The sequence below is a fragment of the Phalacrocorax carbo genome, chromosome 12 (assembly GCF_963921805.1).
Source record: "Phalacrocorax carbo chromosome 12, bPhaCar2.1, whole genome shotgun sequence".
Classification (NCBI taxonomy): Eukaryota; Metazoa; Chordata; class Aves; order Suliformes; family Phalacrocoracidae; genus Phalacrocorax; species Phalacrocorax carbo.
Window position 1 is genome coordinate 21440670 of NC_087524.1, and position 25849 is coordinate 21466518.

At 44.2% G+C, this 25849-nt stretch overlaps 1 long non-coding RNA gene across 1 annotated transcript; it reads right to left on the reverse strand.

Annotated features, from left to right (window-relative positions):
• Positions 1 to 21127: 21127 nt before the first annotated feature.
• On the reverse strand, positions 21128 to 22099 carry LOC135315445 (uncharacterized). The gene is made up of 2 exons (XR_010374904.1): positions 21955 to 22099; positions 21128 to 21883 (listed from the first exon to the last, which is right to left on the reverse strand). It is a non-coding gene; the product is annotated as an uncharacterized LOC135315445 (long non-coding RNA).
• Positions 22100 to 25849: the final 3750 nt, after the last annotated feature.

The following is a 25849-nucleotide window of genomic DNA, read 5'->3' on the forward strand; positions in this document are numbered from 1 at the left end:
ATGTTAATACGCAGCAGAAATTACAGTTCAAAGCTATCAGCAACGTAAACATATGTTCCCACGCTCCATCTCGGTGTTCTCATGTGTCTGCATTCAAGGACTGCCACGTAAATAGAGCGACCATTTAGGGGGCTTCAACTATAAGGGAAAACTGTGTCTTTCAGCTGAGCTTAGTTTGATGACGGGATGAATTTGCTTCAGCCCGTGAGAAGGCAGATCCACCACTGTGGAGTTGTTTTGCTCTCCACTGATAAGCAGCGGGCAGAAAACCTCATTTTCTGATTGTTACAGCAATGTCGGGCTGCCGAGTGACTGAAGAGGAACAAAGCATTTCATTCACGGAGAGAAGCCTGCCTTCATCCCAGGCAGTGCACATGTCAAACCAATTAATATCATGATGCAATTGCAATAAGCAGAACTAACCTCACCCTGTACAGGTGAAGAGAGAGCACAACGCACGCGCCCTGCAAAGAAAAGCCTCCCTTCCTCCCCTCCATCCTTCTGCCTAGTGGTACAGGCTAAATTAAACACTTCTAACCCTCACTTGTAAGAGAAAGCCTTCTATTACCATTTTTGCCCATTTTTCTACCTCCTTGTGCGCCCGTATCTCCAGAGCGCTTTGCCATCATTAACGAGCCCAGCCGTGCTAAGCAGCAAAGCCGGGGTGCGCTGCTCCCCTTTCCCCGGTGGAGGGTTGGAGCAAAGCAAGATCGAGTGCTTTGCCCACGGCCACAGAGGACACGGTATCAGAGAGGGCAATAGTTTCAGCCAGAGTCAGTGTTTCAGCCACAAACACGTGCCTTGTTCTGACCAGGAATATATGGGAAAGTATTACAGGCTTCAAAGAGATTTAAAAACACATACGTTTACCATTTGCTACCTAGAAATATACGAAATTAGTTTCCTTTACATGCCTTTCCTCCTCTCTGTTAAAAATCTCTTTCCAGGAAATAAACAACAGTGCTTAGCGTTTGGCTTTTATCCCGCTGTCAGGCTCTCCAAATACACAACTCGCAGGAATTTCTGTTAGTACATAAAATATGACACATGTGAGTAAAGGTCAACCCGGACACCTTGCAATCCAGCTCTTGATTAATTCTAATTTTTCAACAGAACAGAACACAGCAAGTGGTATTAGTGGCAGCCAGACAGCAGAAAGCACCAGGGATCAGGAGGACATTAATGCAGAACCTCCTCTGAAAAGAGCATTTTTACCTACACACACTTTCAGACACAAAGTTGAAAGCAACTTCACTTTCTTCAGGAGCAAACCTGCATCTATTCAGATCACATCTGTGTCTATCTGAGCTGAAAGAGCAGAGGAGGGAGCCAGGGAGTCATAGTAGTTTTGGGATGGATACCAGCCCAACAGCTCTCCTCTGCATCCCAGCCAGGCAGGGGAGTCTTGCAGCTCCTCTCTGCCTGCAGCCACCCTGAGCCTCCCCCGAAGCAAGCACCTACCTGGACACGCATGAGCAGCCAATCATGCTCAGCACCTCCTACAGCTGGTAGCACTCTTTTATATCCCTTAAACATATTAATAGCTTATTAGAGGTCAAAGAAATCAGGGCTTGCTAATCCTTTCCCCTGGAAAGTCCTATCTTCAGCCTCTTACCTGGTAAACATAAGGGCACTGAGGAGCCACTGGGTACTTTTCACTCTGCCTCTAACTTAGATACATAATTGAATCAAAACATATATTTTATTGGTTCCTTGGGCTATGATTAACCTTCCCATCCACTACCACTGAGCACTGATTTTGGCTGACAGGATATTTTGGCAACTAATTCCCTCTCAAGCAGAGGACGAACATTGCCCCCTAGTTCAAAGCTGCCTCTACCTCTTCTCCAGGTGCCTCTGGAGTGCACAATATCATTTATGAAATGTTTTAAAAGGCTACACAGAGCTATAAAATGTGAGCATAAAACTTTTTTGTTAGAATATCGGACATACCGCATGATTCAATAGCCATTCCCATTTACAAAGCATACTAGGAACTGCCTTTTGCTACCACAAGTTCAATATTGTTAGCAGGGCCACACTGAAAAATTAACCTTAAAAATCTTACAAGAGCTTGTTTTTCAGAAACGGGGAGGAGAAAAACCACACCTGAAGTCGCCCGTGCGCTTTTTCAAACTAAGCAGGAAATTTGGTAAATTTGTGCTATGTACAAATGACATAAAATGCACGTACCTGGGTAGATGTTTTCCATAACAATGCTCTGAGAAATTGCATTAAATCTCAGATATTATCCCCGGTTTTATAGAATTGCCCACAGAGACAGACACCAACAGCACTATTAAGTATCAAGAAAGTACCAGGCTTGTTACAGGAGCTTTATGAGAGCCAAGGATCAAATATTTTTTCACAGTTTTATGTGGATAGTTTCATGAAAATTGATCAGGTCTAAAAAGTCACAGTCCAAATGAAGCTAAGGTTAAAGATAATTTATACATGATATTCCTAATTTTATTCTGAGCCCTTTTATTACTATGTAGGCCTTTATGACTTTAAAGAAAATGTCAGTGGCAGCAAATGACATTGTACTGAATAATCTAGTTATGAGGGAAAAGACATTTAAAACTATTCCATATCAGCTTTGCTCTGTTCTGCTGAACTTACAGTTTTATCCCACACAGCTGGGCAAAACTCCTCTCTGTATTTTTAAATCCTCTTCACGGTTGCTTTACAAAGCAATGTCTATTCTTCTTTTCTTTTTAATTCTTTTGAAATTTCATGTTTTTTCTCTTTTTTTCTAAGTAATTCGACGGAATTCGGTTATGACCTCACATGTGCAGGAGCTTCTCACCACGTGTGTTGCTGTCTTAGCTCTCCAGCCGAGCCTTGAATGTTTAGGATGTAAAAATTTGCTGGGTTCCTGACGTTAATGCCACTTACCTGTCCTTGAGAGCAGCTGCTGTGTTCAGACCAGCTCAACAGCAGGGGCATCTCTCGGGGACGTATTTCTGCAACTCTTTACATGGACAGCTGAGGTATTTCCTTAAATTGCTGCCAATACGACCCTGGAAATGGGGATGGGTTTGAAGGACATCTTTGGCCCTTCCTTGGAGCAGCCCAATTCCCACTTTGCAGAATTTGTTCCCATCTCTCCTTTTCCTCCTTTCAGCCAATCTCCAAATATGAAACAACAACAACAACAACAATCCTGCAAAAGATTGTGGATATTTACAGTGTTTTTATAGACCCTGGCTTGATTGTCTTTTGAACAGACACGTCTTGTGACAGCAATGTCTGCATTTTTTTCTTTTTTTCCAACCAGAAGAAATGGCAGTGATGCAGAGTGACGCACCAGGCAGACTGCTGACACCCCTCTGAAGCCACCTTTTGATGCACGGAGCAGGTCCGGAGGGACATCTTTTCCCAACGAGGTTCCCTGGGGCTTCCTGGAGGAGCATCCAGATCAAAGCCTTGGTCCTACCACTCTCCAGGACATGGTCTCCTCATGGTGGGACAACCTGCCATGCCCCTATTGCTCTCCAGGACATGGTCTCCTCATGGTGGGACAACCTGCCATGCCCCTACCGCTCTCCAGGACGTGGTCTCCTCATGGTGGGACAACCTGCCATGCCCCTACCGCTCTCCAGGACATGGTCTCCTCATGGTGGGACAACCTGCCATGTCCCTACCGCTCTCCAGGACATGGTCTCCTCATGGTGGGACAACCTGCCATGGCACGAAAGACCTGCTCAGTGAATGATGGCCAGGCATGTGATCCCAACCACTATGGACATTTAAACTACTGACATGAACTAAAAGTACAAAAATCCACCAGAAGTATTCTCTGAATATTTAGGGGTCTCGATGCAAACTCTGTTCCTTGAAGCGTTTTGTCTTTGATGTAACAGAAGGATGAACACATAAATCTGGCGTAGGTACAATGCTGTAATTGTTATAAATGAAACTTACACATGAACATCAGTCACTGTGTGTATATACTGGTAGGAAATAATGTTAATGAAAATAAAAAGTATTTTCATATAACTTGTTCGGACTGTATTTCAGTTGCTTTAAAAAAACCCTGGTGTTAAACAGCTTGCTTTTATCTTTTTTTTTTGGGGGGGTGTATGTGATTTTTTGCCCAAGGAAAGAAATTAGAGTCCTTAGCATTAACAGTCTTTCCAAATTCTGCCACTGTCTGAATCAACACTACCCCTGGTTTTCCAGATGCTTGTTTGAAAGGCAACTGTTATTGCATGTCATAATTGTGTTCATAGCTGAGTAAACACCTTCACAGGTGCAAAAAGATCCAAAGGCTGCAAGAGTTGTAAGGCTGAAAAAGCAGAAATTTTATAGCTATGTCACGAACAAAGAAGACGTAGAAATGAAATACAATATTTTCCTGTGTCTTAAGTGTAACACTTGATTAGCTAGGAAAGCAGCTAGAGTCTTGTGTCCATGCACAAGATTTAATCGAAAATGTAGTCTTGTTTGAAAAGTGATTAGGTAAAAATGTCATTGATTTCTAAAGCAAATCTGCTCACTGAGTATTTCAGAGCCACAGACTCCTTTTTCTTGATACTATTTACATTTTAACTATTTTTCAGCAGAGGCCCAATTTAGCTATCGCAGTATAATAAGAGTAGAAATTGTAGAGACAGGTGTTTTTTCTAAGTGCAAAGCCAATTCTTGGCTGCAGGATGTGGCTCTCCCTGCTTTTTTTGAGCATGTCTACCTTGCCTCGTCGCTATCTTCCATTAATATTTCTTGTAATCAAAACTGAGTCCCATGAAGCAAACTTCTCTTGGGTCAACCAACCGCCCCAGCCTGCGGCAGCTTATCCGAGAAGGCAAAGGATAACAGACCTGAGAAGTGCAGTAACCTTTCTATGTTACAGAAAATAACAGCAATTTAAAGTACCGTCTCCTGTCCGCTTTAATACCCTGCAGAGGAGGATGTTAGGGCTGTATTGCCTGGATCTCAGCATTCAAACTGCCGTGTCCCTTTCAAAGGGCTGGAGAATCAGTTTTTGGTTATTCCTGTAAAAATTATGGTGTCTCTGGCTGGTGAGCCAGTGTGACCAGGCTGGAAGATGCTGTAACTGACCCAGAAATCCAGCACCTGCAGGTCTGACAAGGCAATCTCAGGACCTTCACCAGGCCCTGAGCTTTCCTCTATTTTATAAATAAATATTAAAAGGTAAGTGGGTATATATATACACATGGTAAACCATGAACATTTTTCATAAATGTGAGTGGATCTATCCTCTGAAGTGTGCACCTTTAAAAAAAAAGTCATTTCCTAGTTAGTATAGCTACTGGTATTCTCAGTAACTGCCTAAATACGTATAAACACATATTAACCTCTTCATTATTATGCAGTTATTGCATCCCAGTGTTGTCTGGATTAAAAAAAAAAATAATTAATAAATCTTGCCCTGCAATCTTGAAGAAATTATCAGATCCCCCTCTACCTGAACAGGATCTTTTAATATGATTTTTAATGAGACAGAAGATATCACAGAAACCCTGCAAGGGTCTCGTAGAGATGCTATTGATCTTTGGAGTTAGATCACCTTAATGATTATCTTTCATAGCAGCTGGAATATTTTGTTCCTCGTCTAGTAGAAAGACACGTCTGAAGGTTAAATACTGTGGGACGCAGCAAACTTTTGGCAAAAGTTTCTAAATCCATGACACGGAGGAGGAAGAGCGGCTCGTCACTCATCTCCTCCGCTGCAGAATTCCCGCAAGCGCCTGCTTGCCCCTGTGCGCAAAACGGCAGGGAGCACCGGCCCAGGGGCCCAGGCTACAGAGCAGGGCAGACATCAGGTCAGTTCGCGTAGCAGAAGCTGGAGCCAACGCGTCTGCATCTCTTCATTCGCTTGCAAGTCTGTGGCACTTTGATAGGTAATAAATGTTCATTCGTTGAAACGCCCAGCGCGTGATCGGAGACTTTCGAATTCATCGTGTACCCTGCCTTTCTTATTTTTAGAAGCGCAGTATCCTTTGCTACAGTGGTGCATCAAGGAGATGTTCCTTTATCGCGTCAGAGCCTGCCAAAGCCTTCAGGCGCCAGCGCCCAGGGCACGCCGAGGCTTGGCACTGCTGCACGCTGCTGGACGCCGGCTGAGCATCCTCACAAACATCCGATTTGATCTTTTTTTTTTTGAGCTGAACTTCATCGACATCGTTGTATCAATTCTTCCTTGGGATCCTCGAGGGTATGTTGCAGGGAAATCAGCACGTACAGTTTCATAACGATGTTCCACATTTTCATTCTGAAAAACAGCGCATGCCGCGCCGCAGATTAAGGGGAATACTGCCGGTGGTTTTATAGCTAAAGCCCAACCTTCCTTGACCTTTTTTTCTCTTTTTTAATGTCTCTCAGTGTTGACAAGGCCTTTAATTTGTGATCCAAGGCTGCACCACTTCTCAGGATTAAGCTGCGATACTGCATTAGGAAGCGGTACCTGCTGGCTGGGGAGGAGAGAGGCTGGGGGGGCAGCTCGCACCTTCTCCCCTGAGCATCCAGATCTGTGCTGGCATGCGATGGCAAACCAGCAAATTATAACTCAAATTTATTGGGAAAAAAAAGACCAAAAAGATCCAGAGCAGAGTGAAAAGAAGATAAATATACTGGAGCGGGAAGGGGCTCGTGCTATGCTCCTGCTCCCGGCGTTACGGGACGCAGGGTGCCCGGAGCATCCTCACCGCATCGCCCCACACCACAGCTTCTGCAAAATCCCAGTGTCATGCCTGCAGCCCAGCAGGATGGCTCTCACCCAGCCCCAGCATCAGTCCCGGGGGCCAGATCTGCAATCCCCCTCCAGGCACTGGCTGCAAACACAATTTAACAGATTTTGGTTCTCCTCCCGAACGGGGATGAGCGTACCCCAGGGTGCTCCCGAAAGGCAGGAGATGGCACTCGCTGCCTCCGGCGCCAGAGCAGCCGCAGGCTGGGGATCACGGTGCTGCTGGACACCGGGGACCAAGCGGTCCAGGGGCTGCGTGAGCACCAGTGCTGCGAGGAGGGGGCCAGGAGCGGGGCCAGGGGGGCCCCATGGAAGCTCTGCGCCGCTCAAGGATGCTGCGACAGTGGAGCATCCCTCCAGTGGCCCTTTAAGCCAGATTGAAAGATGCTCTGCATTGCCAGGCTGACAAAAAAGCAGCATTAGCCGAGCTGTGAAACTGGCTCTGTGTGTTTAATGTCTCTCAATGGCTGGGGTGGGATAGCACGGCATAAACTGAAAGTCAAGCAGCTGAATCCTTGTGCACTGCTTTGAAAAATTAGGGGCATTTATAATGTCTAATATGTTGCAAGCCAGGATGATTTAACAGATGGTTTAAAAAGAAAATCAGCATGTCAGGCAAGGCCCATTGTGTAGCTCTCTGTAGATTTCTATAGAATGTGAGAGTGATAAAAAATGTTTTTCTTCTCTATTTCAATACTGAAAGATGTTAAAACTTGAAACCTTGGGGGAAATTGCTTAATTACCCTCGTGGTGTCAGTGGTCCAGAGCACTGGGAAATTTCAATTCCCTGCAGAAAGGGGTCAAATAGGGAACAACCAGGACACTTTTTAAACTCTTGTTAATGCCTCATAACCTTTAATGAATAATTTTCAGTATCATGGCCAAGCTAACCTCACACAAAAGATAGTAATATTTACCTCTTCACAGCTTCTCCTTAACTCTGCGCACAAAGAGGAAAATATAAACACCACCTTTGCTTCCATCCAGACAGAACACACGATAGCAAATTTGGATTTTTAAACGCCTGTGTTTCTGTTATACATTGATTTCTAATTTCTGTGCAATTTTAAATTTGCGACGCAAAACCAAGTTAACTTTTCTTATACAAGTACGGTAAGAGGGCTTTCCCCGTACCATGCATTCAACAATTACACTGTATTTTTATTTTAGAAAGAAGAGTTAATATTTAAAGTTGCCCTTTAATACTCATTTGGAAACACTGATTGAATAATAAGCCAAGCAGCTCAGTGTATCACATCTCTATTAAATTCTCTTGCCTTTTTTAAGATTAAAAAAAAAAACTTTTTCTTCCTCTAAATGCAAATCTTTCTGTGTAACACTGTGCCTAATCTACTACAACTAATTAATCTGTTTGAGCTGATGAAATGTTACCTCTGCATTTTTTGTTCCTTGTATACAATTATTGTAACAGTGGTGAATAAATCAATATTCCCAATCCAACTGTAAAAAACAATCAAGAAAAGCAGTGCTTCTCAGGGAAAAAACACCAAATAATATTTATTAACTCTGTCTCAATCCACAGCAGAGCCTAATACCATTCAAGCATTTTCTGCAAGTGTAATAAGCAAACTCAAATACATGATGAAAGTGGCACATGCCAATAATTTCACCATTTTACACTGCAGAGTAATTGAAGGATTTAATGAGAAACAAACCAATAAAAATAAATAGACCATGCGAGAGGAGGAGAAACTGATCTAAAATGGAAGTTGCTCCATTGTGAGTTTTAGGGGTTTTTTTGCATGGTTTGACGGGGAAAAAACGGAGTTGGGACGATTGGCTGTTTATTTCTACTTATTTTACATTTTGCAGTTTGATTTCAGAAGAGGAAAACACCACTTGTTTTACCTAGATTCGATTCTGCATCAATATGCTATCCTTTTGCTGCCACTTCCGACAGATCTGTTATTTTCCTACTGAATTATATGATGAATAGTATCTTTCTGCCTCAACTTAGAAACTGTTCCTGTTGTATTGGTATTTATAAATAACTCAGAGCAGCCTAGCCTTTTAAATAATGGCACAGAGTCCTTCTGCTTTTAGAAATGTCTATAAATCACAGTCTTCATGAAAGGAATTCTGATTACAAACAAACTCCTTTGTCTCAGCAGCGCCCCTAAATTTTGTCCGTGTACAAATGTCTCACTGAAGGATGCCACCAGCGCCCGAGTCGACACAGGGCAGGGACCATACGTGCTTGGACAGAAAGAACATTAGGGTCTTACATCTTTTTGATGTACGTTTTTGGTAACCCCAGAGCTGGATCAAGCTTTCAGTCGGTCTCACCTAGCAAAATCTCACAAACGGATTTAAAAAAAGAAATAAAAAAGACTTGAGCTTAAGAATTTGACCTCTGCTTCAGCCACCCCAAAGCTGGTGCCACAGTGCCACAGCCGGCGGTGGCAGAACGGGCACAGCTCCTCCCGAGGGGGATTTTGGCAGGGGACAACGTCAGAGATGTTTCCATGGTGGGGAGGAGTTCAGGTTCCAAAATAATACCCGCAAAACCTCTGAGGGACTAGAGCAGCCATGAGGATGGTTCCTAAAGGCCAACAAGTGAATTGTTTGTCATTTGCTGTCTCCGCTTGAAATGTAGCTATTTAAAATCCATGTTCACTTTTGAAGAAAGCTAAATATCCAACAAATGTGGGCCATGAGAGTCCACGTGCACGAGAGGGGCAAAGACAAGCCTGCTAAACCTGTATTCAGAGCAATCATTTTAAATATTGAGTGCTGTACACCTGGTAAAAGAAACAATAAAACATAATCTCATCTCTAAAGGGGATTATTTTCAGCTGCGTTGTTTTGATGTTTTTCCTTGTATGCACAGTTGAAAACACTGACTTGTAATAAGTTATTGCTTTGTGTGGTGCTTTGGGAAAGAGGGAGAGGGCAGGTTCAAAGACCAAGCGAGGCGAGGGCTCTCCCTGGACAACAGAGGTCCAATCTCAGTGTACAGGTCAGCGACCCTTTTATAAAATCTTTGAAGTGCTTTCTTGAAGAGTATTGACTGACCAAAGCCTTTTATTTCATATCAAGTTCAAATGTAATGTCTTTATGAGCATAATGCACAAATCAATGAATCAGGACATTCAGATTATTTAGATAGAGCTCAGAGTGTGCAGCATACACCGAGGTGTCTTTCAAACCATCGATAGCCTTCAGATGAATATTGCATCCCACTATGTTGTTTACCAGACAAGCATTTTACAAAACAGGGTCCACTAACAAAATATTTTCTCTCTCTTTACTTGTCAAGATAACAAGTTTTGCCCAGACGATGCAACAGGAATTGTTGTTTTCTCTCCCATGGCAAGCTGGAGGTTAGAAGAGTTATAAACCTCATATTCCTCTGCCTTCACACCAGAAAACAACATTATTTTTTATTTTTATTTTTATTTTTATTTTTATTATTTTTATTATTTTTATTATATTATATTATATTATATTATATTATATTATATTATATTATATTATATTATATTATATTATATTATATTATATTATATTATATTATATTATATTATATTATATTATATTATATTATATTATATTATATTATATTATATTATATTTTATTTTATTTTATTTTATTTTATTTTATTTTATTTTATTTTATTTTATTTTATTTTATTTTATTTTATTTTATTTTATTTTATTTTATTTTATTTTATTTTATTTTATTTTTTTCAGTAGTGTGGAGGACATTGACTCTTCTATACTCTGTTCTTATACAGAAAAATAAAATTCTCCTTGCCCCCAAAATCTTACAGTACCTCTTTTTGCAGCACATTTAGTTTGCATTACAAGTAGAGTTTAGCCTATGACACCTTCCACAGAAGCACCAGTGAATAGAAACAACACTTTTCTGGGGTCCTCTTAGTTCTACCTGAAGGACACCACGCCTCTTCGCCACCCGTGCCAGCGAGCACTCATCCCAGCCTCCTCTCGCAGAGCCAAACCACCCAACGTCCTACAAACCGGCTGTGGGCGTTGTGTCGGCCGCCAAGCCCCGTCGCTCCAGATTGACCTTGTTTGGCTTGTCCCCCCTTTTCCTGCCCTCCCGGCCGGCGGCAGCCCGCACCCCCGCGCAGCACAACGTGGCTACGGGCTCTGCAGCTGCTGCGAGGGCCAGAGGCAAAGTCCCTCCCTGAAACTCACTGACTGTACATTCAGGGCAAAACAAAACTGCTTAAAGAAGATGGATTATAGAGTAAGAAGTTATTACAGTACAGTACAAGGTCAGTTGTACTTTCAGTGCCAACAAGTTATACAGGTCTCACATTTTTGGCAGGAACACCTTACTAATGAAATAAAAACTATCGTGTTATGAACTTTAATGTTTTTGCAATGTTTTAATGGACCTTACTCGAGGACCAGACTGACTCTATGTTCATGGGCTTGCTTCTTGTGCTAAGTGTTTATTTTTCACTATCCCAATGGGGGGAAAAAAAAAGAACAGAAATTGCTCTTATGTCAAATTCATGGATGCATAAATGTGTGAGGCAGAAGAACTGAGTATTATTCTCACTCCCATCGTGACTTAAGGCAGAGAGAGGGTGACACAGAGAGCCAGGCTGCAGGTTTCAAACCCTGAAACACCTTGGACCTGGACTTTTCAATTCTGGCATCCTCAGCCTTTGTTTTTCCTCTTTTCCCAGATGTTTTCCAAGGACCCCTGGCTGAGGAATGGCCAACCCCACCAGAGACTCCAGCCCTTCCAGCATGGGAAGGGAAATGGGTGCAAAACCTGTCCCCCTTGGGAAGACTTGTCCCAGGTTCCGGGGAGCAGCGGCAGCATAGTCTGGAGCAAGCTGGGAGCAGTGGTTTCCATAAGCATATCCCTTCATTCTTTGGCACACAAAACCTGAATGCCTTGTGCATGCAAACTAGTAATATTTCCCATACTCGTGAATGGGTTTTGGCCGTAGGTATCACTGTTACCCCTCTATATAGGAAACTTCCAAGTGTGAAACCCCAGCCAAGGATCCGCCAGTTGCCAGGAGAGTTAACAACAGCGCTGACAACGTCCAACATCCCTGGCAAACTTTCAGACATGCTATAATGTGCCCTTATTATGCTCCATCAAAGACATCAGCAGAAAAGTCAAAGTAGCAACCAAAAGCTGTCAAAATCTTGAGCAGATTCTAGCAGAACTGGTGCACTTCATTGCCATTTCAGAGCCCCACTTACGACGAGTATTTCAGCGTCGGTGAGGACTCGACTCACCCCGCCACCAATTAAACAAGTCATTTCCAGAGAGCTGGGAGAAATGCCTGGGAGCAGAGCAGCTCCTCCAGTGCTCCTCAAAAAACCAGGTGAGATTTCAGGCTGAAACTGGTTGGCAACTGCCAAAGCAACATCTACTCCAGCTCACCTACCGCCATCCCACAGGGGAGCCCCTTCCCGTGCACCCACCAAAGCTGCCCATGCCCCGGCAGGCTCCAAAAATCCCAAATCAGAGTTCAAAAATGGGAGTTTCTGAAGATTGACCAGCAAAATCCAGAGCAACCCTCATCCTTCCCCAGCACTGCCTCCCAAGCATCGCCGCTCATGGGTGCTGGTGTCGGGGACGCTGGTTGCGGCTCGCCCTCTGATTTTCAAAACCAGAGGCGACTCGCAGAGGAATATTACACGTTTGTTATCCCACAATCTGCCCTATGATCACCTTGCCAGTTTATATTTTTGTTACACAAGGTGTATTTTCATTGTGAGTCTCCAGCAGAAAATTTATGGAGTTTTTAGGTTGTTTCTGTATATAAAAATAAAGAATATTAGCGTGTCACAGTGGAAGTATACGCCGTGTTTCAATCTGGCGTTGCGGCGTTGCCTTTTGCTTGCTTGTTTTTTTATCAATGGGAATTATAAGGTAGGTATTGCCACTGCCTTAGCTGTCAGCCAATCCATGTGAATTCCTGCTATTATGGGGAAAAAAGAAGTGTCCCTTCATTACCAATCAGAATTTCACTGGCCTCGCCTGCTTCCCCGCACAAAGCTTTCTCAGGAACGCCAGGACAAATAAGTGTGCTGTATCTTTGAATGCTCATTTTTCAGTCATACCGAGGAAGATTGGCGGGTATGTTGCGCGGTTCCAGTGTAATTAGTCTTTTTTAATGAAATGGACCCTGGATATATTCCACTGTGGAGCTTCAATAATAGAATTTAAGAGAAAGTAATTTCAAAGTGCAACAGTAGTTTACATATTAGTTATTGTATAAAGAAAAAAAAAATGCTCTGCTGTTCTAGGTTAAATGCAATTAACATCCAGGCCTTCTGCAAGACTCCTGGGAGAGAATGATTGGTTTGGCACGTTATTTCTCAGATTTTGATATAAAGAAAAAGAAACCCCACCTTATTTTAACTGTATACCCTTGCTGAAAATATTACAGCACTCTCTAGATTGAAGACCTCAAAGCAACTTAGTAGACACATATATAACCCAAGAATTTTTACTAGTTAACTATTACTCAGAAGCACAATTACCACTTGAGCTGCTGCCTGTATAATACCACCTCTAAATAAAATTTTGCAAGTCCAGGTAGAGGTCAATCCCTTCAGCATTCACTGTGAGGGGGGTGGAAAGGGTTTTCTGTTTGGTTTTGGGAAAACACAGTATCCACAACCCTGGCGTGGGAACAAACACGGTGGCAGTTACAGAAAAACATATTCACTACCTCTCCTTATTTCATATAGCTGTAGCCTAGATCCAAAGAAAAAAGCAGTTTTATGAGAAATACAAAGTACTATTATAGAATTGTTGTAAGACTGTTCAAATGTACCAAGGAGGACTTTTTTATTATTATCTTTCTTTGTCTCTGGCAAGCACATTTTACAAAACAGCTTGTTTTTTCCATTTGAAAGGTTAAGTCTTTCTCTCCCAATTTTTTCTACCAGTTCTACAGTTATCTAGGAACAAAATCTAACCCTTGCAGCACCTATTAGCTAGTCTGATGGGGTCTTATTGCAAAGGACCTCACAAAAAGTTGCTCATTCCTAGTTGCACAGGAATGCTTAGATCAAATCCCAGTATTTTAATGTTTCTACAGGGGGAAAAAAAAAAGTGTGGTTTAGTCCGAACACAAAACTCTCTGGCTGATCTAGGTTGTTTTCATTGCTTTCAGACACTTTCTGCAATGTCAATGGTCCTTCACAGGCTGTTAAACAAAACCTCTGGCTCGGGAAGTCCCCGAGATGCAGATTGCTGGAGACGGGAAAACAGAGAAGAAAAATCTCACTGTATGTCTCCCCGTTCCTACATTCATCCTTATGCGCCAGCTATTAGCCAAGGAGGCAGGGTATTGGACCAGGCGGATTATTAATATAGCCCACAACAGCTATTCCTGCAGGGTAACCAGAGCATTTTACCTTTAGGAAATTGCAGCACGACTGTGTTTAAAACCTACTAAAGTTAATAGAAATATTCTCATTGACTTCAGCGAGCTCTGGACCGCTCTATCGGATGCGTATTTTCACCTTGACCTTCAGTCATGAAAAAATTCAGATTTCTAGCCAAAGTTAGTCATCTAAAACATAAAGAGAAGTAGGTGCCTCCACAGGACAATTAACTTCATCTTTAAGGAGGTGGCTAAAATATCCACTTCCCCCCATCAACTACAGGAATATCTTGGATGCAAAGCCTAAAATAGCTACCCAACTCTTAGAAGGATGCAGTAAATGAGATGGCTCCCATCCCTAGTGGCACAGTGGGTGATAGTAATGATTAAGTGAACTTTATGAGTCCAAAAATAAAAGGAATAAATGCCAAAAGGGAGAGACAAGATGCATCCAAACCCAGAAAAACCTCCAGAAAAGGCCAGATGAGAAACAGCAAACATCGCTTTTGTGTTTGGAGTAGTTTTAGGTGCAGTCTAAGTTATTCCAGGCCTCCAGCTTATTTCACCCCTGTTTTGGCTGACCTTCTGCATCAGCTTTCTTTACCTTTTAGTGCCTGGACACTGGGCCGGAGGCAGCTGTGACCTGCACACTGGACACGGCCACTGCAGCCCCACTTCCCATGTTCTGCTGGCGCTCGTCTGAGCTGGCCTCGCCCAAAACCTCCGTACGCCATCACGTCTCGAGCCGCTGAGGTTCCTCGGGAAATACTATTCGGGGGCTTGTTTATTTTGCTATTATGAGTATGTTTTGCTACAAGAAATTACACTTAATTATGTTATAATATTTTCAGAACTGTTAATGTTAATATTAATGCGTTGAAAATCATTTTTACTTAATTTTTACTGGGTGTTCTTGTATAATTGATAGGGAATTTGTTATTAAATCTTTTATTTGACTGATTACTTAATCATTCCCACATGGTTATTGAAGACAATCTTACATATAATTAATTTCACTAATAGAGACTCCCCATGTTTTCCTTCCTAGGCCAGTGTCTGCATGGTTATCATGTAATTTAAGGCTTTCCTGGGGCAGCTTTAAATTATGCACATATTTGTATTAATTATATATGGGCCAGATTCTGCTACCTTGTATATAATATCTAACACCCTCTTCCATAAGTAGCTCCTCTGAAATCAGTGGAGCTCCTTGCCACCGGATCAGTGTGATAAAAAGTGGGAGAAAATGAGTGCAAATCTGAAGAGAGAAAGAATTTAAGTTAGCTGCTTTCATTCACTTTCCGCGGGCGCAGGCCTGCCCGGCTATCTCCTGCCCTCTCCCTTTCATCACGTCTAATCCAGACAGACGGGTTCATCGCTACACCACCATTTCGGGATCAGAAATACGATAGCACGGGAAGTGCCAAGGTGCGGGGAAGGGAGTGCTCTCCTTTACCACCTATGAAATGCAAAGATCTAGGGCATCCAGTAAGTAACAAAGGACCACGGGCCATGTGTGCAAATGTGATAGGGAACAAATTATGTTTGATGTCACGAGAAAGCACAGAGTTATCAATCAGGTGACATGCCAAATCTGGGACAGGATGCTAAGTAACGCACCCGACGCCAGTTATTGACTCCCAATGACAAACTGGTTTTGCATATTGCATATTTTCCCGCAGACTGAAACGCAGAGGCAGTTCAAATAGTAGCTAACTACACCATTGCCCTTGCGAGGGAAAAATGGAAGAGCATGTGAGAGGCAGAGTCCTGAGGAATTAACATGAGCAGCATCACCCCGGCCAGCTGTAATTTGCATTCTGATGGCGGCGGCAGCAGCAGGCTCTGCAAAACCTCAGGCCTCCACCAGAACCAGGAAACGACGACCGGCTCCGGGACGAGGCTTCTCCGGGGTCCCGGGGGAGCTGCGCCCCGTGAGCCGCAGGGAGAGGGGGCTCAGGCTGCACCGGCTCCTGCAGGGAGCTGAGCAGGGTCAGTGCCTCACTTGCCCGTGCTTGCCCCGCATCTCTGGGAGCTCCCTGAGCCCAGAGCACCCTCTGCCAGGTGCCTTGCACACCCAGTTTCCATCTACCTGCTTTGCTCGGGCATGCCTATCAAAACCAGCAGCCCCAATGATGCCTGGTGACGCTGATTCTGTTTTAAGAGCTCTCCAGTCTAAAGCTTCTCTTCAGCGAGATAGGAAACATGCAAACTTCACCCATTTAAAGGGAGATGCTGGAATTCCTCCTGCTAAACATGCTCTCAGACACAGCAAAACTCAGCTTCGGTGCTCGTGATACACAGCACAGTCCTAGTGCCTGGAGCTTGTCAACTTCTCCAAGCGATCGAGCTCTTGCAACCCAAACGAAGGTTCAAAAGCCACCACCAAGACTGTCTTCTCCTGCCTTCCTTCCTCCTTCCGAAAGCTGCTCGGCAAACATCTACATCTAAACACGGCCAGGGTGGAGCAAAGGCCTGGCTCCTGAACCCAACCCCCTCTCTGCACGCCGCATCTTGCGCCGGTTTTGGCAGATGTAGGTGGGCACGGGCCATGATCTGAATCAACGGAAATACCGACAGCTTCTGAGGAAATTCACTGAAGTCAATGGGATGGGGCACGGCGCTCAAGTTAAGCATGAACTCAACTCTTTGCAGCATCAATGCCATAGCAAGAACTTTTAAAATCAATTTATTCTTGGGGAGCTGAGTGGAGCGCGAGCTGCATACAAAAGAGTGGCCATGATAAGTTCATTTAAAACGGAGGCTCTTCCTAGCTAACATTTTAAGCTGCCCTCAAGCAATTCTCTGCCTTGCAGCAGTGTTTCTGAAAAAAATGGTCTTATGAACCCAACTCTGCACAAAATTTCCCAAACAAGCAGGGTCAGTGATGGTACTTGTGGAGGGGTGAAATGTTTTAGTCCCCAGGGACTGAGAAGTAAGGGGACAGTTTAGCTGCCAAATTTTAAAAATGAAAACCATCATCAACTGAAGCCCTAACTGGTATTTTCAGTGTTTTGCTATTTTGATTAATTTAGAGGATTTCAGTGAGCAGGTGATTTTTGAAGTCGAGGTCTGAGAGAGCCCGTCTTACACCCCGTTACTCGAAATCTCCAACTTACCGAGGTAGCTTCACGCCCCCTCCGCCATGCCCACCGTTAATGTGGCCGATAACCACTATTTCTCCCCACGCACTATTTAAATTCTAAGACACCGACAAACTATAACTCATGGGGAACCATTTTAAATTATTATTATTCAATGGCTTGTAAACTGTATCTCATCATTAAACAGAACAATAAATAAAAATAATGACTAGCTTTCAAGCCACCAATGTAAAGAACATACTTTTGAGACAAATATTTGGTTCGTTTTGCTAGGTTTTAATTAAAGCAAAATCCAACCTTTAATTGTTAGGTTTAGGAAACGGTATTTGGGGTTGGGGAGGAAATCCCTTATTCCACATTGTCTCTGTGCAGCTCAGTTGCTATATAGACCAAGATATAGGTTGCTGAAGGAAAATATAATAGCCCTACAGATACTTTACAGTACCAAAACCTAGCTCGGGGCTACACATCCCCAGATGAAAGACAGCAGCTCCACCGAAGAAACAAGAAATTTGTCAGCGCGGCCGTTTGAAGTGCACGGGGCCGGCGTGGAGGAGGAAGGGGTTAAAGGCAGCGGGGTGGGCAGGGGGGAGCAGCGGCCCCCAGCCCAGCCATGCCTTGCCCATGGTCAGCCGCATCGTGTAATTCCATTAGGGTGTGAGATTCAAATGCAGAATTAGCTGTTGCCTACGCAGAATTATGTTAAACATGGCCCAGACTGAAAATCAATATTCTGCTTAAGTAACTGGCCCTCCAGTAATTTAATGAAGCTAAATTGCATTACACGGAGGTAAGGTGGTGGGGGACCATTTTGTCTCAAACCTTCCATTATACAGTGACTGTACAGCTGTATGCCTAAAGAGAAATTAAACACATACACTCATTTCTTCTTGAAGTTGGAGCAGTGTTTTTTACACTGGATTGCTTGTCTCCTTCCTGAATTTAAAACTACAGTAAATAATTTGCAGCCATATAATTAGGAAGGAGCCACAGTCTCATAATAAGAGGAAAAAATTGCTACCAGAGTATTAAAGGATTTTTTTTTTTTTTTACTTTGTAAGAAAAAAATGAAAAAGGACATTAAATGCTAGATCTGTATTAAAAATGTAATTCTAAAGGGTTTAAATCTATGACATGTCTACACTGAATTAATTAAATTCATGATCTGATCAAGGACTGAAAAGCTACCTTGGAGCTATCTCTTAAAAATGCTATGTATGTACATGTCAAAATAGGAATTAAAAAAAAAGCAGGCCTTTGATTTATTGGCAACTCATGCATGCATTATTGTGCTTTCTTGCCTTGTAGTAGGAGGGAAGTCAAAGTTTTATAAAGCACCTGAAACCTTCACCGCACGTCTCTTTATTAAAGGAACTCTCTCGCAGAAGACGACCGTACTGAAACTCCAAGCCATCTACTATGAATATGATCACGGTGACATCCACGACGACTTAACTTGTGTTAAAGCTGATTGACAAGAACAAAGAGGGTACAATTACATTATGCAGTACTTGTACTGCACCCTCTTTTATTTATTATTCAGCTGCAAAACTTCAACTGGAAGAAATACTTCAGAGTTTTGTGTCGAGGAGACAGAATTAAATTGACAATAATTCTGCGCCGTGCGGTATGAAGTTATGCTGATTAGAGATTACTTCCCCCTAAATCATTTGTCACGTTGCCTTATATAAGGGTAAAACAGACTTCAACCATGTGTAGCTGCAGCGGTATCTTTGGGGAAATGCAGGCAGCAGAGTATGTATTGTTTAAAGGGAAAAGAAGTGATTTGCATGCTCAGTCACTATTTTTCTTGCCTGTCCAACTACCAGAATTTTCCTTCCATACTTAAAAGGCAGTTAAACAAATGCAATTTATTTATGCCGAATCTAAAGCGAAAGCAGAGACATTTAAAAGCACGTGTCTACTTAACACATTAGAGGGCATCCCCGTTCTATAAAAGCATGCCAATGTAAGCTGCAAGATGCAAAATTAGCAGGAAAAGTGGCGGCAGCAGCTCAGAAACGTTGGGTCAGGCTGGTTCGTCCCAGCAAGCTGCTAGAGCTGAACAAGCAACGCTACCTCACTTCTCCAGCTTCTTTTAGCCTCTGGTTTGGAAACGCCGGTGTAAAGCCCCCGGTACGAACCCCCTCCCACAGCACGGGTGTCGGAAGGTGCTGGCGTGCGCTACGCTGCTCCAGTCTCACCTTTTTAATACCAGATGCCATTGTCAGGCAGGCAGGAGCTATCAAATCTATTCATTAGGTTATTAAAACGAAATTCCACCGCTGTTGCTGGACCAAGATTTACAGAGAACGCACCGCAACCCCACAAACCACATGACGGGGGTCAAGGGGTACCCGCCTCCGTTTCCCCCTAGCTCGTAGGAGCCAAAGCATTACTGATATCTGAATATTCAGGAGATTGGCTCCTCGAGAGCCATCTCTGCCTCTCCCAAACTGGCAGGTGTACTCCACGCAGTAGCCTTCCATGGCGAAGCAGCCCCAGGAGGCGACAGGTCCGAGGACGCCCATCACCAGCTCCCTCCCAGCCCTCCCGCAGCGACAGAGCTACGGCTACAGCACCAATATTTGAAAGTACCACCAGACCGAGGGGCTTCTCCCCCCCTCCGAGCTCTGGTCCCTGCAACAACACGGTCCTGAGCCGGATGAACGTGGAAATGCCCCGCCGGCGCACGCAGGAGCAGGAGCATCTCCCTCACCTCCCGGGAACGGTCCGTCCGGGTCGGCATCGCCACCGTCGGCATCGCCACCGTCACCCTCGCCAAAGGACAGTTGCAACGTAATCGAAGGCAACGAGGGAAGGAGATGAAAAATTCAGGCTCGCTCTCTCTCACGTGTTATCGATTGAAAGGGAAAAAACTTCCAGAAGAAATTATTCTTACACCCTTGAATACCAGCTAGCAGATCTATATTTCATCTCTGTTTTGCTCAGAAGATCTTTTACTCCCTTATTCCTTTTGGACTGGCAATCCAACAATGTGTAACTGAGCATTTATTAATTATACCCCAGTTTAAAGGACTATTTTGAAGGGAATAACTGGTCTCAGAAATCCTGAAACACTTTCTGTTTGATTTCTGAGCGCATTATAACTGAGACGTAGCTGTTCCCTGCAAAGCTGAGCTCCTGGCTTGTACTTGCCACTAGGAACTGCAGGATTTTCCCCCCCTCAGTAGTAAAACATGAGTTTAAACACATATTCAACAAAGGAAACACGTCATGTATTTTATATAATGCAAGGTCCTTTTGAGCAAAGTATCCAGCAATTTCTTTTTCCTTAAGATGGGCCTTTATGTGCAATGATATTTCCTTCGGGATTTTCATTAACGTTCTGTCAAAAAAAAAAAAAAAAAATTATTTTTTTTTTGTGAAATACCTTGACTGATGAATTTAGCGTTTTCCTTCTGCTCATATTTACATTTAGTGTTTTGATGATGTTAAATTCTACAAATGAGAGCAGTTTTTAAGTGTTCCTTTCAACACTGACTGCCTTTTCTGTTTGATTTCTCTTGCTGATGGTGTGTTGTCAATGCTCAATGCTGGAATTGTTGTTGAGCAGGCACAGCTGGATGAATTAAAGTCTCTCCAGTAACTCAAACCAGAAATGACTTCATCTCTAAACTTTCCATGTAGCACAGGTCAGAGCTCTGAGTAGGGACAAAAATAATGGGGTTACCAGAGAAAGAAAAAGTCAAAAGTACAAGTCAAAATACAGAAAGCAGTTTGGAGTCGCCTTGTGCGACTGCAATAATTTCCCTCTGTGTTACCAATGGCTTCTTTCACAGAGTGAAGCCCTGATGGAGACATTTGATAAGTAATTGTATTTCAAGTTCAAATAGAATATCTGCGTGTGTGCAGATACAGAGCATTGTACACTTATCTTATTAGCTATTTACTTAAATTATCTGTGGGTATCCTAATACACAGCTACTCATGCCTAATGATATAATCTATTAATTTATTCAAGGAATTTTGCCAAAAAACAAATAAAAGCCTTGAATACAAACATTTCTCCCCCATTCATTTAGAGCTCATCACAAACACTGAAGCATTTCAATGTGGCGAGGGCAGATTTTAAAAGGTAACATATTTAATTAACATGAAGCAATTTCTAAAGTAAATACAAGATGGGCACGCCATAACGAGGCGTTGCTGTGTGCTCCCTGCCGGTTCCTGCCCGGGCTGGGGTGGGCAGGGGAGGTGGGGGGGTGCCCTCGCCCTGTACCCGCTCCTCCTCCTCGACCCACCGCCTTCCCAGCGAATGCTCCTGCTTCTCTTAAATAAAAGCACTTGCCCCACTGCGGGAGCACAGGGAGCTGGAAAATTTCTTTTCATATCAAAACATTTCATCCGTTTCCTTCTTTCATCATGATGGAAAAAATCACCCTCAGCATTTTCGTGTTGTAAAGAGGGCAAAGCAGGAGCAGCCCCTTTCTCACGCCCATTCTCAGGTGCCCTTTGCAGATTTTCCTGTTGAGTGTTTCACGCTCTCTGATGTCCGTATAGGAATGAGGTGACGTCTCCCATTAGCGGCCACCATGCCAGAATTTTCCGTCTTTTCCTTAAACATGTGTAAAAGGTCTTGCACTTCCTGTAATCTCTACATATGCCGCGACCCGTCAAGTCTCTGTGGCCGCTCACGACAAGCTTCACGCCCGCATGAAGCGTCGGCGTTTCTCCATCGCGAACTGGGGCTGATTCAACACAAGCGAACATCAGATGTGTTTAAACACACAGGTTCAAAAAAAAATCTTTCGATACTTACTGTTCGAGGGCCTCTAAAACTCAATGTTCTGTGCCGAAATCAATTCATGTTATCAATAGCCAGAAATTCCCAGAGCTTAAATTGTGATCTGCTGTTGACCATTGCAATTCTGAAAAATCAGCGTCACGTAAATACAAACATTGAAGACGAACTTGAAAGGACGAGTGAGAGTTACTTTTTAACAGTGAGCTAAAACACCCAATAGTGGCAAAGTTCATCGGTGTAACGTTAAACCCTCGGCCACGCCGGGACGTGTGGTATTCGGCATTTTTCCTGTTACACATTTCCGTAATTTCAGGTGAGCTACGGTAAATGAACACGTTTGCAAAATCTTGTAGCTGGGATGTTACGCAGAGAGATACGGAGCTGATGCACCACATTGCAAAAGCACCACAAAAGCAGTAATTGCTGGGTCGTATTCAATGTATAAACACAAATTAATATTCACGTGTGCAAGAAAATCTGTCAAACCCCTACCAATAATTACAATCTGCTAATCATAATAATTCCAGCTGGCTAATGGTCAGTCTACCCTCAAATTTCCATCCGTGATGACGGCACAGATCGCAGCGCATTAGCTCTGGTGCAGAGGTGATGACTTCGGCAACAAACTTCTCCTCCTCCCCCTCCTCCGAGCTGGTGGCCCCTTGCAGGGAACACGGGCCATGGGTCCTGCTCCCAAGGGGCGCGTGACCGTGGGTTGTCCCCTGCCATGTCCCCAGGGCAAGGCTCGGCTCCATGGCTGGTGCAGGTGGACCCAGCTGCCCCACAGAAGCCCCCCAGGTCACACCAGCACTCAGGAGCTCATTTCTGCAAGCTCACGGCCCAGCTCTCGGCAGCCCCTGCACTGCCGGCAGTGCCCTGCGCGGGCCCTGACCCAGGGCAAGGAGGGGACCTCTGGGCAGGGAATTTGGCTTTGGGGGAGGAGGAGGGTCCATCTGCTCGTGCCTAGGGCTTGGCTTGGCCCAGGTGTTCCTCATCTGCCTCCAGCCTGCTCAGAAGCTCTTCACCTGCGCTCCCGTTTCTCGGCTCCCAAAACACTCATTTCTTTTAATTCAAGGAATTGACACACAACCCAAATTCTTGGGAAGTCTCTTTACTCAGAGGCACCATGGTTATGCCACCAACCCCGAGCCCGTGCAAAAACACCCATGCCACCCCCCCGCCCTCCTGGCTCGCCTCTTGCAGGGATGGCCCCCAGCTCCCTCCTCCCTCACCTGCCCCCGGGACAGCGGGGGTCTGACACGCTGCCTCCGTTCCCCGCGTCCCCCCAGCCCACCCTGCCCTCTCCACCCCTCCCTTGCCACAGCTTGGCACGCCCTGCCTGCACCCCGCGCCAGCCCTCCCTCGCAGAGCGTGCCATTGCCCGGCTCATCTTCCGCTTTACTACCCCCTCTGGCTTTCAAGCACAGTTCAAATTGCTGTTTGAACCTTTTCCAGAACTCCTCGGCGTTCGCCCATCATTTTTAAGGCTGGTGGGGGATTTACATGTTGCGATCGCGCTGGTGCCGCAGCAGCCGTTTCTCTCTTACCTTTCTGCTCGTAGCGGCCGGCCCCGCTTTCCTCCAGCACGGGTACATTTTGCTGGCGTTCGCCAGGCTCTCTTCCTTTCTGTTATTGTTTTTAGCGTTTTCAGTGATGCTTGAAGCCAATTTTAGGGTAATATTGAAAGAGCAATAAGATCTTATTTATACAGCAATCACAGCAGTGATGCTACTGGGGAGAAGCCTCCGGCATCCTGTGCCTCAGCCTCTGCTCCCGCTGAGCGTGTCCGGGCATGCATGTGCTTTTGGGACTGTCCGTGGGGCCAACAGTGAGCCTTGCACCTTGCCGATCTGAAAAATGTGTGATTTTAACTTTTACGCTGAGACTCCCCCCTTCAGTGGCCTACATGGTTGCACTGACATTTATTTTTTAGTTTCGGGAGCTATTTGTGAATCAGGCTCTGCCATACTCGCCCTGCTCTGAGCCTAAATGCGTTTGGCTAACGTGCACGCTGCCACGCCAGCTCGCTTGTCAGCCTGCAACTGGTTCCTGACCCAAACTGCACATTTTTGTGATTACTGATAGTAGTGGTTTCGTGCCGAGACCATGGTCTGCCCTGCCAGAGCCAAGAGCTGCCCCAGAAGCTCTCCCCATCCATCCTCCACGTTGGCCAGGTACAGAACCTGTGAGCTCTGAGAAGTGATGTTTCATAATGAGGGTTTAAAAAATAAGTACATTTTAGAAAGCTCCAGTGCATTGAAGGAAGCAGTACTTTGCAAATACATTTGGAATGTATAATTCAGTTTACATGTAAATCATTCTCTGCATTTCTCTCACCCATCACGGACACTGGAAGACCCCACGGTGCCCACTGCTGCTCCGCTGCCCCCAGCTCCGCGATGCCACTCCCTATGGCTGTCTCCAAGCTGCAGCTTCTGCAAAAAAACCCCAAATCCACGTTTCCCCCACTATCGAAGAATAACCCACCCCAGCCAGCCTCCGCTGCTCCGCACATGAGCTCCTCACTCCCCCGCCACCACTCCTGCAGCCCTACGGGGAGGCTGGTACCCGGCACCCAGAGGCAGAGGAAGGTGGCTGACAGCTTCTGGAGCAGCCTTCCAGCCACGCGTCTTCTGCCGGCGAGATACATCCCGTGTTTAATCTCAGATCTGCGACCAAATTGTGGAATTTACCAGTTTCACACGTGCCGAAAGTTCAAATTCGTTTCTGTGGAGCAACTGCTTAGAAAAGAGACGTGAAGGACCAAATCCTGCATTCCTTCCGCGTTCCAAACATTTAACGAATGTGAATTTTAGACCTGCAAGGTTTGTGAGATCCAGCTCTCTGCAGCTATGGCTCTCTTGGTATTTCCACTTAAAAATTTTATTTTCAAGGCACCATAATTGTATGTAAAGTTTTTCTTGGATCTGAAAGACAAAAAGCCCTAACAAGTCAAAGGCTCAGCCTGGGAGAAACAATTGATCTGCATACAGATGGAAAGACATTTTCAGAAGGGAAATCTGACGGTTTGACATATTTTTTTTCATTCTTATCCGAAATTGCTTTGGTTTTGAACTCACGTTTTATCAAGTGCAGAATTCACTTCAGCGTAAATCTCATTGATTTCGGCCATGTTTTATTCCAGGGATAAACGTGATTCCATTATTCTATTACAAAGCACATTAAAAATAAAACGCAGCTGACAACTTTATCGCTTAAGATGGCATTCATTACATATGTGTAAGGATTTCTATTTTTTTTCAAGAGGACTTTCATTTGGATTTCTAGCATATAGCCGTGCATATATACAGCAGCCAAAGAAGCTATAGCCTGTCATTTCAATAAAACATGTATGAAAGCATCCCTAAGCACCTCCTGACATGTCAGGAATATATGGTGTAAGAGTGCGTCCATGTCAGCAGTGACAAGCTGAACCTTAATGGCTCTAAAACAGTCTTTATGGTTTACTGTACCCGTAATCCATTTTATAATGAGTGCTCAACTAGATACAACGGTTCTGCGAGTTTCCTCTGCCTTTTAACTCACCCCAAGGTGCCTAGACGAAGGGAAAAAAAGCCAAATTGTAGGTGATCCTTCCAGAGAAGCATTATGTGCTGAAATACTTATACACGACAGATAAATTAAGAATAAGGCTTTACTCTAATCCTTAAGTTTCCTTCTGTGGATTTTAAGAGAGACCAGTATTGATATTTTACTGTAGTTTTGGGGGAAGGTTTTAAATTTTATCAGGCTGGCACTGCTTTGGACTTACAAAAAGCAGGGAAGGGGAAGAGGTGCTGTAAGCCCGTAATAGACACCGGCAGCACTTAGAGTTGGAACAAAAGCAGATCATGAGCTTTCCTACCATGATTTCACCCTGATCCTGTGCTCTTTATCCATGCAAAACAAC